This window comes from Falco rusticolus, chromosome 2 (genome assembly GCF_015220075.1).
Source record: "Falco rusticolus isolate bFalRus1 chromosome 2, bFalRus1.pri, whole genome shotgun sequence".
NCBI classification, from domain to species: Eukaryota; Metazoa; Chordata; class Aves; order Falconiformes; family Falconidae; genus Falco; species Falco rusticolus.
The window spans coordinates 94858998-94876357 of NC_051188.1; the positions used below are offsets into that span (position 1 = coordinate 94858998).

Here is a 17360-nt window from a genome sequence, read left to right on the forward strand (position 1 = left end):
AGCTTGGCAACTCTTGTTAGTGAGATGCCCATGTTGCAATGTATTATAGTGTGCTTTTTAAGTTATGTAATGCACTTACTAGCCAGTAAAAGACGTAGAGTGTGTCTAAATCTATGATCAAAGTCTATTCTGTCTGTAAAGTCATTAGCGCCCATTTCCATACTGCAGAGTTTCACTAAAAAAGTAATTCCAAATGAATTTTTCAGGTTCACAAGACATGCCAGCAGGTCTCGGGTGAAAGTCCCTGGACAAACTGGATGAATTTCCACTGTATTCACTGTAGGAAAACACTTTCAAGCTGGATCTGAGCAACAGACCCAGAGTCATGGGCCAGTGCCAGAAAGCAGCACATTAAAGGACTATACAGCCAAGAATAAAAGCCCTTTGGATAAGACAGAGCTAATGAATTGCTGCAAGTGATATAAATGAGAAAGACCAGTTGGCCACTGGCTTACATGACAGCACCATGAGGACTGATGGCAGTAAGAATAAACAATAGTACACTGACTCCTATAAAGGAAGCTCTGTTGGATCTGATGTTTTGAAGTTTCCTCGTTCAGCCATTTTATACATTTTGAAAAGGGTAACAAACCCCAATTATAAATGGGCAGACCTGTATCACCCTGTTCTGTGACGCTGCCTTCCTTGCACTGCACCATGAACAAAGCTCCTCTACTACCCTTGGTGTAAACGCAAAATTTCACTGCTGAAAACAGCAGACTGTGGAATTTTATGGAACTTTTTCTCTTTGAGACAATAAACAAGGAAATCAATAATGTATTTTACTTTCTTCTGAAATATAAGAGATTTAGAGATCCTCCTTCTCTCATCCTCCTCCAGTGACAACCTTCCCATGAAAACTCCTCCCTACAGTAAGTTATTCACCTGAAGAAAACCAGCTTACACCTTTTCTTTTAGCTATAAATTTCACTTTCCAACTCATGATAGCAAGTTCTGTGCCTTTGCTTTCCATAATACAAGAAACAACACTCACAAACCTCTAAGAAAAAGCTTCTTTAAAAAGTCCCAAACATCTAGTGTCTGAATGTAATGGCTATGCATCAGCCACGCTTCCACCCAGCTTCTACGTGTTATTTTTCCACATTTTTAAATAGCACAACAAAAGAAAGTTCATTCACTTCCTTATTGCTAAAAAGCCCCAAAACAATTCACACAGAAGTTGCCTTTAATTGTTCCTAAACAGAGGGAAAACACATAGAACATCAATATCTAGCTTGCAATGAGTTTTTGAAAATTTTACACGGACTACCAAAATATACCATAAATGTCACTGATAAGAATTTAAACTGGAAAGGATATAAAAGGAACTGCTGATCTTTAAGCATCAAGGGGAATAATGCAATCGGTTGTTACTTCACTGCGAGCAACCAGCACAATGCAGTCCCTCTCTCTCCTACCGCCCCTTTACATCATTACAATACAAGCAACGTAGTACTTAGCAGAGGTGAAGAAAAGAGGGCCTGAACCCAGGAAGTTAGCAAAGAGATATTTAAACCAGCTTTGTGCAAGACCACACCTTAGCTGCCTTCATTAAACCAGCATACTTATGTACTTACCTCTCAAAACCTAGCAGATTAACTAAAATAATAAACTTTTCTCAGAAAAGAAAACGTAAGATTAAGAGTATATATTGCATCTCCCTCAGGTCCAGTCTTGACCCCACACCAGTCACAGTGTAGAAGGCATTTTTCATAACTTTAATGCCTTTTTATAACTATATAGTTCATGGCTAGGTAAGGAGACAGACAGGTATCCCACTGTTCCCAAACAGAAACTACAGACATTGTAAGAGGTAGTTGTGTTATTCAACCTTTATTGCAACCAGCGCCTTCAGGATTTGGATTTAAGAAGGAAGTGGGTTTTTTTCTGTTTTAGTATGTTTCTAAAAAGAAGAGGCTGGAGCCACTGCAGACGCTTGGCCTTGCATCTGTAGCTATAGAAAAAACCTGCCAGATTCAGGAAGCCAGGCTGATGACAACACGTATCTGGACCTGCTTTGCAAGGGAGAACTGCTTGACCCTAACCAGGACAGTCTCTTCAATGCCAAGGCTCAGTCAGCCAAGGAGGAAAAGCACAATATGTGACCTTGTTTTGCTTCCTCTTTTTACTTGCACAGACAGAACGCGAGCAGACCCAAGCCTCATGTCTGAAGAGCTCAGTGGCAGCAGTCACTTAACACACTTTCCACACCAAGACATGATTTCACTTGCACAAGAAGGGGTAAGGTTAAGGTTTGCTACAGCAAAGGAAGTAGGACAGCACCGGTCAATCACAAGTGATGAGAGCATAAAATGCTGGGATTTTACTTCTTTCCAAGGCTGGACATTCATATTTCCAGGGGCCAAGCGCACACACCAGCAAGGGTTCCAAATAGCACACCGACCAGCTTCCCACGCCATGTGGCTTAGCTGCCCAAAGCCATGTAATGAGCTCTACACTAATTTTAATACAGAAGCAATGGTGTCTGGGAGGGTAATGCTGTTGCTCCTTGTACTAAATAAAATAATATTCAAGACTGCTGTGTCTTCCAGGTAGTGTTTTTCCAGGCACTTACTGAAAGAAAATAAGTAGTACCAAGCTTAAAAAAACCAAATAAATAAAACCCACTGTGTATTGCCCTATAATTTTTCTACAGTCATAAAATTTCCAGGAAGAGACCATAGCTATTTACTACATTACCCTAAATTGATGCCAGACTGGGCCCAGTTTGCTCCCTGACATCAATGGCCTCAATTTGATCTTAATCACCCAGGTGGCTGCCAGCCAGCAAGGCGACACATTGGAAGAAAGGTCAGAGTTTAGTTTTGGTATTAAAAGACAGCATACATGCATACATGTATATATGCATAATGGTCTACACTTGCTGTTTTGTATTTACAAGCAAGGACTTTAGAGCCCAGGCAAGGACATGTAACACACCAGAAATACAGCTTTTAACAGTCACTGTGCAGACCCCTATATTTTACATTAAAATGGCCAACTGCAGGAAAAAACCTAAATATTTTCTGCAAACCCAGATGGTTTACTCAGTATTGCCCTCTAACAAATAGCTCCTAAAGTGAAGCAAAAAAAGATGAGGAAAGAATTCTTTTGTTTTCCAGCTTCTTCCTTGGCTTTTGACAGAACTTAATTCACTGAAAATAAAACTGCTTCTCGTCTACTTTTTACAGGCTGGAAAGCAGACCCTTTTTTGTTTGTAAGTGCAAAGCAGCAGAAGAAAAAAAATCAAAACACTTTTCTGAAAACAAGAAAGCTCAATACTGGAATTCGATGTTCAGATTTTAATTTCCAATTTAATTTAAGAAACTGCACATTATGGAAGACAACTGTTCCTTTGAAAACATAGATATGCTGCTCTCATGCACCCAAATTCTTGTCACATATCCTCATGCTCTGCATTTTGAAAATGTAACAGGCAGGAGTCCAAACTGAAACTAGTTCAGAGCTAAAAATTATTTCAACCCAGGCACTCTGGTGCAGTCTCAGTTAAAGGTAAAGTTCTAGGATACACTATTAAAATTATTATTGAAATTAAAGTTCTCCTGGAAATTGCTGCAGAACTTTTTTTTTTTTTTTTTGCTTCTCAGATCCAATAGAAGTTTAGATTTTTTATTCTTAAATAATAATTATAACAAACAGTAATAATTCCATCAAAATTTAAAGACAAAACTAGAATAAACAGTGAAACCAGGGCTGGAAAATTTTAGAATCTGCTTTAATGCCTTCATATCTATTTTTTCAACGTTTCAAACAAGCTGACTAGTCAAGTTCTTGTTCAGCTATCTACATCTTCTGCAAGTTTTCCCTTTCAGCTTCATGTTTCAGTACAAACTACCTAAGAATAGAAGCAAAAAGTCTACAGAAAGAAGTTATAAGCAGCATAAATATGACTAGAGCCCTAAGTTTTCAACCAAAAATACTAAAAAAAAAATATAATTTTAATGAAAAGGTGTGATCCTACCCACAGGTAAAACTATGGATAGGTGGGCTCCCATGTTTTCTCAAGCAAATTTTCTTGATGGCACTGCTGAAAAAGGACCCCTGAGACACTCTAGCTGCTGACAGGAGTTTTTTTATTCTTTTCTAAAGAGACCTTCATCTGCAGGGATGGACAAGAACAAACCACATCAGACTGTACACTGAAAAATAATCTCCTTAGAAAAGCTGGAGGCCCATTTTTGCTATGTTTCACACTAGAGCCTCATTTTCACATCACAAATGGAGCCTGCCCTTCTTCAGAAGATACAACAGCACACAGAAAAATGCTTTCTTCTTTCCCTCACTCCCAGTAAACCCTCCCCATCTAAAAACATCTTTTTGCTCATGTTTCCAAATATCACTCGCCATTATTAATGGCTCAGAGCTAACAAAAAGGTATCTCAGCCAATACCTCCGTTTCCACTACTAGGAAACTCCATCTTCCCTCACACTTTGCAGAGTCTATCAAAAATTCACTTTGCCACCAGCAAGTAGTTGATAAAATACAACAAAATGCAATTAACACATCTTATTTTACGTCACCGGAATTGACCTTCAGCCCTATGTAAGTACTGCTGCATCCTTACAACAGCAGGCAGTTACTTTCTAGTGTCTCTCAACGAAGCCTCCAGAGACTAATTATCTCGACTACATGTTTGTCAATACAGCTTTTAAAAGTCCACGCAATGCATTAGGTTCACAGAAGGAGAACTGTAATTGTCGGTGGTCATTGCCTACAACAACAGATGCCTGTTCAAGCTTAATACATCAAGGCCCAACCTTCATCCCCAGTAAAACTCAGCTCCTGAAGTGGGGAACCAGAACCCCACTCTGCCAAGCCTGGAAACATCACCCTGCAGTGGGATGGGAATTAAAGGGCCTGGGCTGATGAATTTGCTATTTTTTTTTTTCCACGGCACTTCGTTAAATAAAGTCTATTCCAGTTTGCAAAATTAATGCACTCAATCTTTATAAAGAAATGTTCTGCATTGTAGATTTGTTATGGTTCAGCACTTTGGCTCAGAGCAGAAATGAAATATGAGCACAGAGATGTAAACAACTGCACTTCAGCTCTGCCAGACAGTTATGAGGTATAGCTCATCAGTATGAAAAAATACAATTTGGCTCCAGAGAAGACTTTTGTTCACAGATTAAGTATTTAAAACCTAGAAGGGCCAAAAATAATTCCCAATCCCACCCACAAGCCACGTGTGTGGTTGTGTATACGGACCACGCATACATATATATGTATATAAAAATACAGAAAAGTAATCCCTTGATACTAACTCCTTTCTGAAGAAGCTGCTTTTTTCCCCCCAGAACCCTCACAGAAAGTTAGAAATTTTTTTCTCCATCTGAAATGGAAATGCACCAGAAAACAGACAAAACACAACCTACAAACAAGACACAAGTTTCAAGTGTAAATGCATATTGGCTTCATCTGGTTATGCCACCAGTCTTTGGAGAGGAACCTTTCTTTTGATTCATTACCTTCGTATTTTACATTTGCTATGCCTGTCATCTGTCAGCTCTACTACATTAAGAAGTCCCCCCACTCCTTTTCCTTGAATCAATTATCCTCATCATCTGCAATTTAATCCAAAGTCCTTGGAAAGCAGAGCAGAACATAATGGCTGGCTCTTGTTTTTACAGCAAAGCCATCACCATGGCTTTAGTCCATCCTCCGAAGGAGACAGTAAGCCACGATCTCACCATATATACTGGGTGCCCAGGTGAAAGAAAAGCTAATCCAAGGGCAATTAAAAAAATAGTTGGACATCCATAACTTTGTATGAACTTAGTAGTTTCACAGACTTGTTCAAATAATTGGTTTAACTAGATTTTCAGCAAAAAAACCCCACCATCTTGATGCTTTCACAAATTTAACCTTGCAGAACAGTGACGTCTTTCATTAATAGCTACCTATTTATAACAGGCATGACTATAAGACTAAGAAAAGCCAGTTTCCACTTAATCATTTTCAAATATTCCCCATTACTGTTTCCTAGTATCCCCAGAAAGGGGGTTGCAGTCCAGAACATTGATATATGTGCTTTATAGGGCCCAAGAGAGTATCAATAATGATATACACACTAGTATGGTGCCATTTTAATTCAAAATAGAATTATGTTCATTTTCTGAGCACAGCACTTGCTCAGTATTAATTTCATAGTTACCAATATAGAGGAACAAAAAAACCCCTACCACTACGTCCTCCTTAGACGATAAATTCCTCCCTCCCCCCCCCCTTTTTTTTAATTATTTTTAAAATAGGAGGAAGATGGCATTTATTAAAGGAAAATTTCCACCCACCACTAACAAACTATGAATCTGTGGAAAGAGACCACACCTAGAAACAGTGTATGAAAAAGCTCTCAAAAAAATGTGAGCAGGCAAGTAACTAAGACACATAAAATTTTCACACCTTAACCTCACATTATACTTCTAAAATATAGTTAATCTAGAACACATCATACACAAAATACTCTGCAAAATCTAAAACGCCCTTACTCCATGATAATTTAGTGCAGTTTTGTTTGGCAAAGCCTTTCCACATGACCTGAGTGTTCCCCCACATTACCTCTGCACTGCCAACGCTTTTAAGAAATTTGGAATACCAGCTCTTAACATTACCAAGTCACTGAAGTCCAATGTGCTGCTCTGGTGACTACACATAAGTACAAGTATTACAGTTCAGGTCACTGCAGACCCAGGGGACTAAAGGAGGTGATACGAGATTATTTTACTGACCCTACACCATGGCTGGATGATCCCTCTTCCCCACCTCAGTGGAAGTGCCCGCTGCTTCCATGAACTATACTGGTGTCCCTGTTGCCCCAGCCAGAAGGGGCTTCTCTGCTTCTGCTCAGCTGCCCATTCCTTGGGTTTTGAAGCAGAAGGGCTACACTCCATTGCTGTCCCCTGGTCATATGGAGTCAGAGGTTCTACAGTGCTCTCATGGGACTCACCACGGCTCATTACAGCCGCCAGGATCACTTGTTCACCACTACTGAGGCAACTTAATGGTAATAAGTGCTTGAAGAAGTTTTTACATTTATTTAACAGAAAATATATTCTGAAAACTTCTCTTGGAAATCTTCTTTTTAAAAATCACAGATGTGTATTAATAACTGTGCTCCTAAGATTATATTAATTCATGTGATTATATTATGCAAAAATGGAAATATTTCAGAAACTCGCATTTACAATTTGGATGAAAAAAGTCCCCTTGAATGTTAAAAACATGCTTTTGCATTGGCTCACTACTTCTGTAAACCCAGCATGTCTGTTTTATTGCTTAAAAATCATTTCTTGGCTAATGTCTATGTTTAAATCTTCACTCAAAAGTACAACAGTATTTATGACACCAGGGTACATAAGTATGTTACAGGCTGTTACTATAAACCCTTGAATTTCGATGGGTCTGAACAGCAACTGTTTGAATGCAGAATTCCTGCAGAACTTTTTTTTCAGATGGGCCTTGCATGGTAACTCAAGCTCCCCAGGCAGCTCAGCCGGGACTCCTGCAAACCATTCCATTACACAGACCTCTCTCTCCATGGTTTAGCAGCATTTACACACATTTAAGTGCAGCCAACACCAAACATAATGCTGTCAACTATTTTCAAGCTTTTGATGCATTGGTCAAGTTAAAACTTTTGGGTTGTTCAATACCTTTCCCTTTTATGTGCTTGGGTTTTTTTGTATGTTTGTTTGAAATTAAAAAAAAAATAAAATTGTAGTGACAGGGGATCAAAAATTGCAACTGAAAAAAACCCCTATTTTGTAACACATTTCTGGGTATGAACAAACTCTTCTTTTCACAGGGTAGATATTTTACATTACATAGACTCTGAAACTGAAAAATTAAATTTGTTCCAAGACACAGCACCATAAACAGCCACAAACTTTTCATGAAATGCTGTCACTCTTGTAAATAAACATCACTTTCTCTTCTTCTCCTTTTCCTTTTATTAAGTATTTGATATCAGGTGCTAAAATTATTAGAAATTTCATTTAGCACTGAATATGGCATCTCTTTTCTACTTCTGAACAATACACCCAGCTCCTGAAATTCTTTAACAGTTTTCTCAAGTAACTGAGAACTGCAGAATCCTACAGACTGCAACTGAGATGGTCAACAAGCGTAATAAGTTTATCCAGATCTTCCTCAGAAACGAAGGATTTCTCTAGAGACAGCTTTTTAAAAGTATATGCACAAACACACACAAGAAAAGCGCTCATTTATTTATGACCTTTCAATTAACTTTATGCTTTCTTCTCCAAGCCCAAAGCTAATCCTTAATATGGAACTGACATTTACAATTTCTGCATCTTAAACATTGAGTGGGAAAAAGTCTAACAAAAAACTGACAAAAAAACGTGACTGCAGAAAGATTTTTCAAAGACCAAGAAACATGTGATGCAAGACAACCTGATCTGCAGCAAGGACTTCATTGTACTGTTGCTACTTTCCACAACACTTATAGCCTTATCCCTTTGGTGAACATAAAAGCATGAATGTCAATTAACTGTTTTCATTGGCAAACAACTTTCCCATCCATTAGAAACTCTATGTAAAAAAGTATTGAGTTACAATTACCCTTTAATTTCATCCACAGCATTTTCCAACAGCTGCAACATCCTCTTCGATGAAGTATAAATGATGTATATTGCATATACTCAACTAAATACACAATCCAGTAGTCTAGTATGGCTACATCAATTCAAGGACCTTGTTCCTTCTTCACAGATTAATAGTAACACTCTAAATCCAAAGGAAATTCCAATCTGAAATTATTCTTCAGGATGTGAAAGGAAGACTCCTTGCCAAACATTGGGACCGTTCCGCAGAAGCAGCTCTCCCCAGACATGGAGTTATCTCTCTTCCCCTTGGGAGAGACTGTTCCCATGAGAACAGCTAGGCAAAAAGGCAGCTTATGGCCACCTCCAAGCTGACTTACCAGTAGTCATCAGTAAAGGCTGAGCTCACTCCTTGTCAGAGCATGAGCAGAACTTTGAGCCTTTCCCCTCTATGCAGCTGTCAGATGGCTGGGAAAGTGACCAAAACCTGCCTGAATTACTGCAGCTTAAACTGGAAAAGCAGCTTCAAATACCACATCTATTACCTCAATGTGGAATATTTTCCTTCTTTAATTAAATTGTAACTAGGAAAAAAGTGTACAATAAGAATATTCTGTAAATTTCCACTTATTATTTTTCTAGAGGCACCTGTATTTTCCCTGAACTACAGCTTCTAAAAACCTCTCCGTTGCTATCTTCAACATTCCAGTAAGAGAGAAGAATTTTTTCCCCGTCTGCAAAATGAGTAAGCAGCCAACTAAATTTAGCATAAGAGCACTCTTTTCCTCAGAGTCTGCCTTGGCATTCAGTGGGCATCCATCAGAAGCAGACATGGTACCTGCACGTATAATGTAAGCATGCAAACTTGTTGTGAAAGCACAACACTGCAAGTGGATCTTGGGCATCAGCAGCAAAGCTACGCTTTTCGAAAGATAATGATGATGCCTTCCTAAAGCAATGTTAACTCTGATTTTCTTTCCATCTCTTCTAATGTTCTGGTTTAGGTCTTCTCTGGGACAGCTCAGACATATCCTCTATACAAGGCCAACTCTTCTATCGCCACCCTGGAACTACACAGGGATAACCACGCAGCCCCTTTGACGTTTCTCTACCAACGGGTGAAAGGCTGCAGTTGCTCACAGGTAGCATGCATGCTATAATATACCTGGAGGTATTCTATATGTTCTCAGAGAAGGATGACTATGGTAAATATTGATCGAGAACTGGCAGACAGCTCTCCTTGAAAGCAAATGTTTAAAATGTTCAACAGTGAAAGATGGACATGCAGAGCTGCTGACTGACAGTTTTGTATTATTTCAGAACTAGAGCCCTCTGAGCTTATCAGAAGAATCAGCTAATTAGCACTATTGAAAGCACCCTGTTTACATGTAGGAAAATGGGCGGTCATCACTTTCATCCTTCTTATAGGTAGCTGGAAGAAAGGAGTAACTAACTTATTTAAATTTGGTGTTAAGATTTAATTGTTAAACATTGCTCTAAGGTCAAATCAAATTTTAAACTCCATTCTCTATCTGGATTCTGGACAAGAAGCTAAAGCAGTTCTGCAAGTGAAAAGGAAAGATTTGTCAGTGCAAAACCAAGAACACCCATTTTAGAAAAGGAGCGGGACTTCAGGGGTGACATGACAAACAGCATATTGCTGAGAGGTAAACAAAAGCATTAATCATCAGATTTCTGAAGAGCAAGAAGCTATCTCCTGGTACTGAAAGTTAATTAATGTTTAAGATAATACTGGGATTCTAGTTCCAGTTTTCACAGAAGAGTACAAAATGGGTTGATTTTCTTTTTTTTTTTTTAAAAAAAACAAAACAAACCAAAACACCAACCAACCAAAAAAACCAAAAATCCCACACACATTCCCCCCAAATCAACGTGAATTTAATAGCATAAAATTGAACACAGTCAAAACCTGCTGTGTGTATGGGATAGGAAGAGGGCTGTCCAGCTCAGGGAACATTAGTGTCTTTCAGCCTTTCAACCGGTACCAAAAGTGGTGCAAGTCTCAATTTGCATCGCTTCCCCCCTCTCCCCAGTGCCCCCCCAACCACTGGCACATTACAGAGTTGCTGTTAATCCCAACTGTACCAAGCAACAAATACAGTCAAATCCAGCACATCTGACAATTATGGGGGCAACAAAGCAATCCCTTGGACTGTAATAATTTGACGGGCTTCACGTCAAGCCTTTTTCCATAGCAGCCTCTTTCAGGGGAAACTGCACATCACATCTAGGCTTTTCACAATGAGCTGCTGCCAACAGAGGTGGTAGGGAAGAGTATTTGAACAAATCTTTGTGGGACTGAGTAAGCTATGTGCTGCTTACATAGTATTTTCATGCAAACATAGAGTCCAGCTATGCCTTCTGGAAACCAATTAAACAGATATCTCGGAACCTCACCAAAAGCATTTATCCAGCTCCAGAGCACATTTTACAGTCTTATGATTCCACACTTACTCTGATTTCCAGTGTCACTGAAGCCCATACAGTGCACCCACAAAGCCCAGTGCAAGTCTGTTTTTCCTATTTCAAAAAAAACCCCACCCCAAACCTAAACCAAAACCACATTCCAGTACTGAAATGCTATATAGACTTCATTATTTACCAACACACAGTTTACTACCAATAATGACAGCAGGACCACCTAGTTTCTGCCATTAATCTGACACCACTAATGCAATCAAATTGCCCAAAGAACATGTCACTGCTTGCAGCATCTCTACAGTAAATCACCCAAACAGAGCCAGTCAACCCGAGGATTAACTGCATGACAGTTCATGTTATCCTGTAGGAACCTCTGATCTAGAATGTCCATGAAGGGTGGCTAGGCCATCTCAAGACACGCCACATAACACAACTACTATACATGTCCAGTTTGCATAAACAATTCAAAAAAACAGCACTAGACACCATGTCTATAGCTTATATTTATAAACATAAATGAAATACACACATCTTTTAAGTAATTTACTCTTACTTTGAACATTTTCTCACAGTGACAGCTCCCTTGAGCAAATATTGCAGACTACTTTCACTAAACAAGCAAGATTTTAACCCGGGAACACAAAGTTTCATTGCAGCAGTTGTCTTGCAAGGTATTTTATCTTATCTGTGGGAAAGACAGGGAAACATAAATAAAGAAATAATAAAAATAATAAATCCGCATTAAAGCTCTGGAAAGGGTGTCTTCAAAATAAAAAAAATAAAAATAAAAACAGAGAGCAAGCATGCATGCAGAGAAAGAGAAGAAAGAAAATTTCAGGAGCGTTTATAACACAAGACATTCCTTAATGTTTAAGACACTGTTAAACAGACACCCTGCTGAAATCGTGAAGGTATTTATTTCTGATATTCAGCTATATACACAGGTAGTGGTCATGTGTGTGCCTGTTGCAGGGTGGGAGACTTGAACGGGCGAATAATTTAGACTAACATAACAATTCTTTGGTTCTCATAAATCTCTTCACTGTGAGAGCTATGCAAGATTAAATCTAGTGTGCATGTATAGCCTTACCTTTTCTTTCTATAATTAACTAGTGATGCTTTTAAAATATGCCTAAGGCACTGCAAGATGACACTGTGCTTCACCCAAGAGTGGCTGTGACTCTCCTCCATGCAGCCACCCAGTGCATTAAGGAGAAAATTAGCAAGTTTGCGTTCAATGAGCTCTATGCTATTTTTGAAACAGCAAACAAAACATTAATAGTGAAGTCTATCTTTAATTATTTTTAATAAATATTGTGGTTATTAAATGCCGTATCCAGTGAAGTTTCTCATTTACTATAGCTCTAAGCAAAGTTAAAGCTGCAGTGCTGTCAGACAGAGAAAGGGAAAGGATACAGAGAAGGCACATCCTACTCTCTTTTAACTACCAGCAAAATACAATCTAACTATCCTCGGGTATAAAACCAATATACTAATTCACTTGCTTATGAAGATCTAAACTTTATTGTAAAAACAGCTTTAGTTTAATATAATCCTGACCTGTGCTATGCAGCCATCCAAAATCTTACCAATGATGCTTTCAACACCACCTTCAATACACACGGTCAGCAAATAAATATCCAATAAACAGCAGTTTAAACAGCAGACAGCTTAACCTTTCTCCTGTCTTTAAAAAATGCCAGACTGTTCAATGTTTGCTCAAGACTCTTCTTTTACCAACATTCAATTTGAATGAGCCGGTGCAAATGCACTGTTCATCTTCTCATGAGAGGAGGGTGCATTTATGTGAAACATGAGCAGAATGCCTAATGCTGAAACATACTCTCTGCATCCTCAATGAGATTTTATTACAGGGCTCTCTTTCTTCTCACTGGCATGTGTCAGCATGTCTGCAACCATTCTACTTCTTTTATGGCCAGACGCTATCCGTACGCTTGTATTTATGTTTAGTGTACGCAATTATATATCACACATACATTATAACCCGACTGGGGCTATTTAAAAAATAATCAACCTTGCTACTCCCAGCATTCCTATGTGATACTGACATAAAAAAAATAAATCTGCTAATACTGCATACGGCTAACTTTCTGATTATTAACAACCAGATTTTAAAACTATTTTGGTTTCCAAAAGCATTAAGGGCTTGGATTTTCAAATGTCCCTAAAGGTAAGTCCATTTTATAAACTAGCTCTACGGTCACCAGAGGAAAACCTGTTAGCTTAATTAAAAATACAAACAAGTTTTTAATTACAAATAGTTATTTTGTCTATCGTATCAGAGCTCCATGTGACAAAAATGTGTAATTTCTGAAATTGTCAGCAAATTTATGGATTAAATTCTGTTTTAAAAACCCCAAACAAACAAGAAACAAAAACCAAACTACAAAACCGTAACCAGCTTCCTAGAGCCTGCAACCCTTTAAAGAGCATTACTAGTGCAACTGTAATTTTTGGTTAAAGAAACATGACTTACAAAAAGAATGGCTTTTACTGAGATCTTTGAGTATCTTGGGCTGTGACAACTAGATTTCACCAGTTTTGATAAATAATAGAAGAGCCTGGCAAACATTCAGTTTTTCTAGTCCTCCACCTACACGGTTCTACAGTTCCTATCGATACATTATTTATATTTCAGCAGCATTCTCCACGCAGTAATCGCCTTCTACACCAGTAGGAAATAAGTCTCTGTTGCAAAGATCTTCCATTCCAAGACAAGGAAAGAAGAAGTTATTCTTTTAAAAATACAGTTTCCTTGTCACAATAAAAATGCATGTTACAAATAAAGGGACAGAGATGCTGCCATTCTAGATGCAAATATCTTAGAAATAGTGAGCTTGAGAAAAGCACTATCTGTGGCAATACTTTTCACTATCATCTTTTTTAGAACAATACCAGTTCAATAAAACGAAGCCTTAATAATATAACTCATCCTCATGGCTTCTGTGTCTTCCTTGCTTTTCCCATCTATTTGTTTCTCTTTATTCTTTTCAGTATATACCAAATATTCATTCCTCTTAACAACATATTTCTCATTCTATCACTATGTCCTCTAAACTGTCATCTCTTTATCACCATATATGCTGCAGGATTGACCTCAGGAATTTTCTGGAGTGTCTGACTGCTTGGGGTGGGGTGGGGGGCGTGGGCGGGTATACACCACACTGCCACTGACTGTTCCTGGATCGATCTTCCTGATCACTCGGTGCCCCAGAGAAGGGATCCCCCCTGACATAACCACACGAAGCACAGCAGGACTTTCAGAGAGGACTTGCACTGCTGGAAACAAGACTTTCTTAATAGCTGCAACACAACAGGGCATGCTGTGTTGCAGAGTTTTCACGGAAGTAGTCAGGGGCTTTATGGGCTGATATGCCGAACTGACAGTATCCCCAGTGTGACGAAATTATTCTGCTTAAATTCTCAGTGATCCTTGAAGTTTATCAAGCAAGACAGCTGGTAATTTTGTTAGAAAGACTAGGAAAACACACAACTCTAACCATCTTTTTTTTAAAAAAAAAATCAGCAATGGACTAAAATGCTAAAAAGAAAATATTATGGAAGGTTTGGTTGTTTTTTTTTTTTAAGTGCTTCTGTTTTATCTACTATTGTTGATGCCATTTTATTATCTACTTATGTTTTTATTGGAGAAAAGAAGATAACATCATGTAAAGATGGCAATCCTCCTTTTTTAGAAATAAAGACAAGGAACCTAATTTCTTTCTGTTTAATCCCCAATGGAATCTGCAATAAGAGCATCTCCAGAGGAAGGCAAAGACACAGCAACTGCATTACAGAAAAGTTGTAAATTTAAGGACATATAATTTTGGAAACTTAAGCTATGACAAAGTGATGTTCGCCAGAGAATTATATTAATTATTAATGATAAACATAAATATAACATTTTCAAATTGAAAGGCAGAGCAATAAAATATCAGCTATTCTTGTATGAACCAAGATTTACTTTTTCTACCTTCTGGCTTCATCCCAAGTTTTTATGCAATACATGCTGATGTTGGCAAAGGCTCGTATGGTTAGTTACACCTAAGAGAGTCATGTGCATAAGTGTTTGCTGAACCAGTCCTCCAGCACTGTCATTTGGTATCTTTTTTCCCCCTATTTTGCAGTTCACACTTGCAACGAAGAATTAAAATATCTTCCTTCTGTATAGGCAGAGTTGCTGATTCCATGTGCATTGTACCTCCACACTCATTTAAAGACGCACCTACCTGGAGGGGAAAAGCATCAAGGGCTTTCCAGGTAACAGAGCAACTTTCAGATTTTTGCTCATTCTACGTTTAATCACCTATTAGTGATTTTCAGTATCAGCCAGTTCCCTATTTGTTTCTATTCAAAATAGACTGCTACAAGTTAATTATTGCCTCTTCAAATATGGAGGGTTTATGATTTTTCAAAATGGAGTTGAGTGAAAACTTAAGGCCTCCATTTACCAAACATCTCCTCCCTCTTCATCAATGGGAAGAAAAAAAAAAAAAGCAAGTAAACAAAAAAAAGTAAAACAATGAAAACCAAACAAAAAATATCCCCATGCAATAAAAATATTCCCCCCCCCCCTTTTCTATGGGAAGTAGAAGACTGACAGATTGAAGAACACGTTCCATCTGATGGGAATCAGATCTCCTGAAGACTACTGACTGCAGTAAAACAACTAACATTATAGATATGATGTAAGACACGTGTAGGAGGAAAAAAAAACCAACTAAGAGCTGAAATAATGTCAGCTACTTGCTAGTTCAATGTTTGATTTGTTCATTTTTATTCTGAGATAAGAAGTTACCCTCTTCCTAGTATGTCCCTTGCTGAATAATTCCAGGAAAAGTAACAGGTGATCTGTATTCAGACCAAGACTTTTCTATTTTGCCTACTGAGGAAATTCCTCTTTTCAGCTGCTTTACCTTTAGTCATAACGAGCAGAGGTGCAATAAGGAGGCAGTATTCAGAGACCCAGAACTGAAAGCACCACCCCTGTGCACAATACAGCAGTTCTATTATGCCAAGCTCCATTTACCCCACTTGAACCAACTGAGTTCAAACCTCCAAGTCCTCTTTTCTGCTATTAACTCTCAAATGGAAGTAAAACAGGGACTAAGCCACTTCAGGACTTTCAACTTCTGTCACACAGCCATGCTTGTTCTTCGCAGAAAGCCCCTGCCATGTCCCAGTTTCATTCTGGGTCACACACCAACCTGTGCACAAACAAGTAAGAAAGATTGCGTTTTTCTATTTGCACCAAAAAATATTCCATCCAACACCAGAGTAGCTTCATGCTTGTCTGCAGAAACTCAAGATTATGTTGACTGCCCATAGTCACCACTCAGTTAACAAGAAAACAAACTCAACTTCAAGAATAAATGTACTGATGGTTCATAAGAAACCTTGACAAAATATATAGCTAGTGGGAGCAGGAGGAACAACCACTGAATTCTTATGCTGCAGAGAAATACTCTGAAAATGTCAATTGTATAAACAGAAATTTGTTACTAAAGGATCACCAAATCAGTGCTTAAACAAGTGCTCTCCCAAATGTAAACAGAATGGACTGACACAAAGACTTCTCCAAAAAGGTGATCTTGGAAAGCACTTCTTCAAAAGGCAATACAAAGTATAACCTAAACTAGCAAAGAAAACCAAGCTCATCATTTTCTTAAACTATATTAATCTGCATTAATTCTAATACAGCCAAAAGAGGATCTCTGTCTAGGGGTATATGTCTATTTAGGTCTGATTTAGTATAAGGTTATTGTTCAAAAACATGAAGAGGAGACTGGGTGACAGCACAAATCAAAGCAAAACAAAGATTTGCAAGGGTGACATTTACAGCTCTGTGAGTCTTAGGACAAGAAATTTCAAAAACTAACTTAGTCACCAAAATCCCACGGAATTTCAAGAGCACCGAGACATCTTCCTCTCTGAAACACCATGGGTTTTAACTTTCAAGTACTTTTCCCTAGCAATAAATAGTCAGAAAGAAAGTTACTCTATCACGGTATACCTATCCAAATCACACACTGCTTTGGAAGCATCATAATTTCTCAAGACAATAATGCGTTCACTCTATTTCTTCACTTTAGCCAAGGTAAGAGTCCAATAGAGATGAGAATTTGGGCGTAAGTAGTTACAAATCAACTGAAGAGCAAAAGATATTACAGACTTCTTTCCTATGTTCCTGATTCATAAAGATTCCAGCAGTGGAGCTACAATAACTCACACAAGTCAGGATTTTCCACTTTATTGTGAGTATCCAAAAACATCTCTTCTCCCTTTGGCTACTTACTTTTTTGCATACATAGTTT

The 17360-nt window shown here is 38.3% G+C and overlaps 1 protein-coding gene across 2 annotated transcripts in view; it reads right to left on the minus strand.

Moving 5' to 3' along the window:
- FRMPD4 (FERM and PDZ domain containing 4) overlaps positions 1 to 17360 on the minus strand; it is a 298557-nt gene that overhangs the window by 172035 nt on the left and 109162 nt on the right. The gene's annotated exons all lie outside the window — the stretch shown is intronic.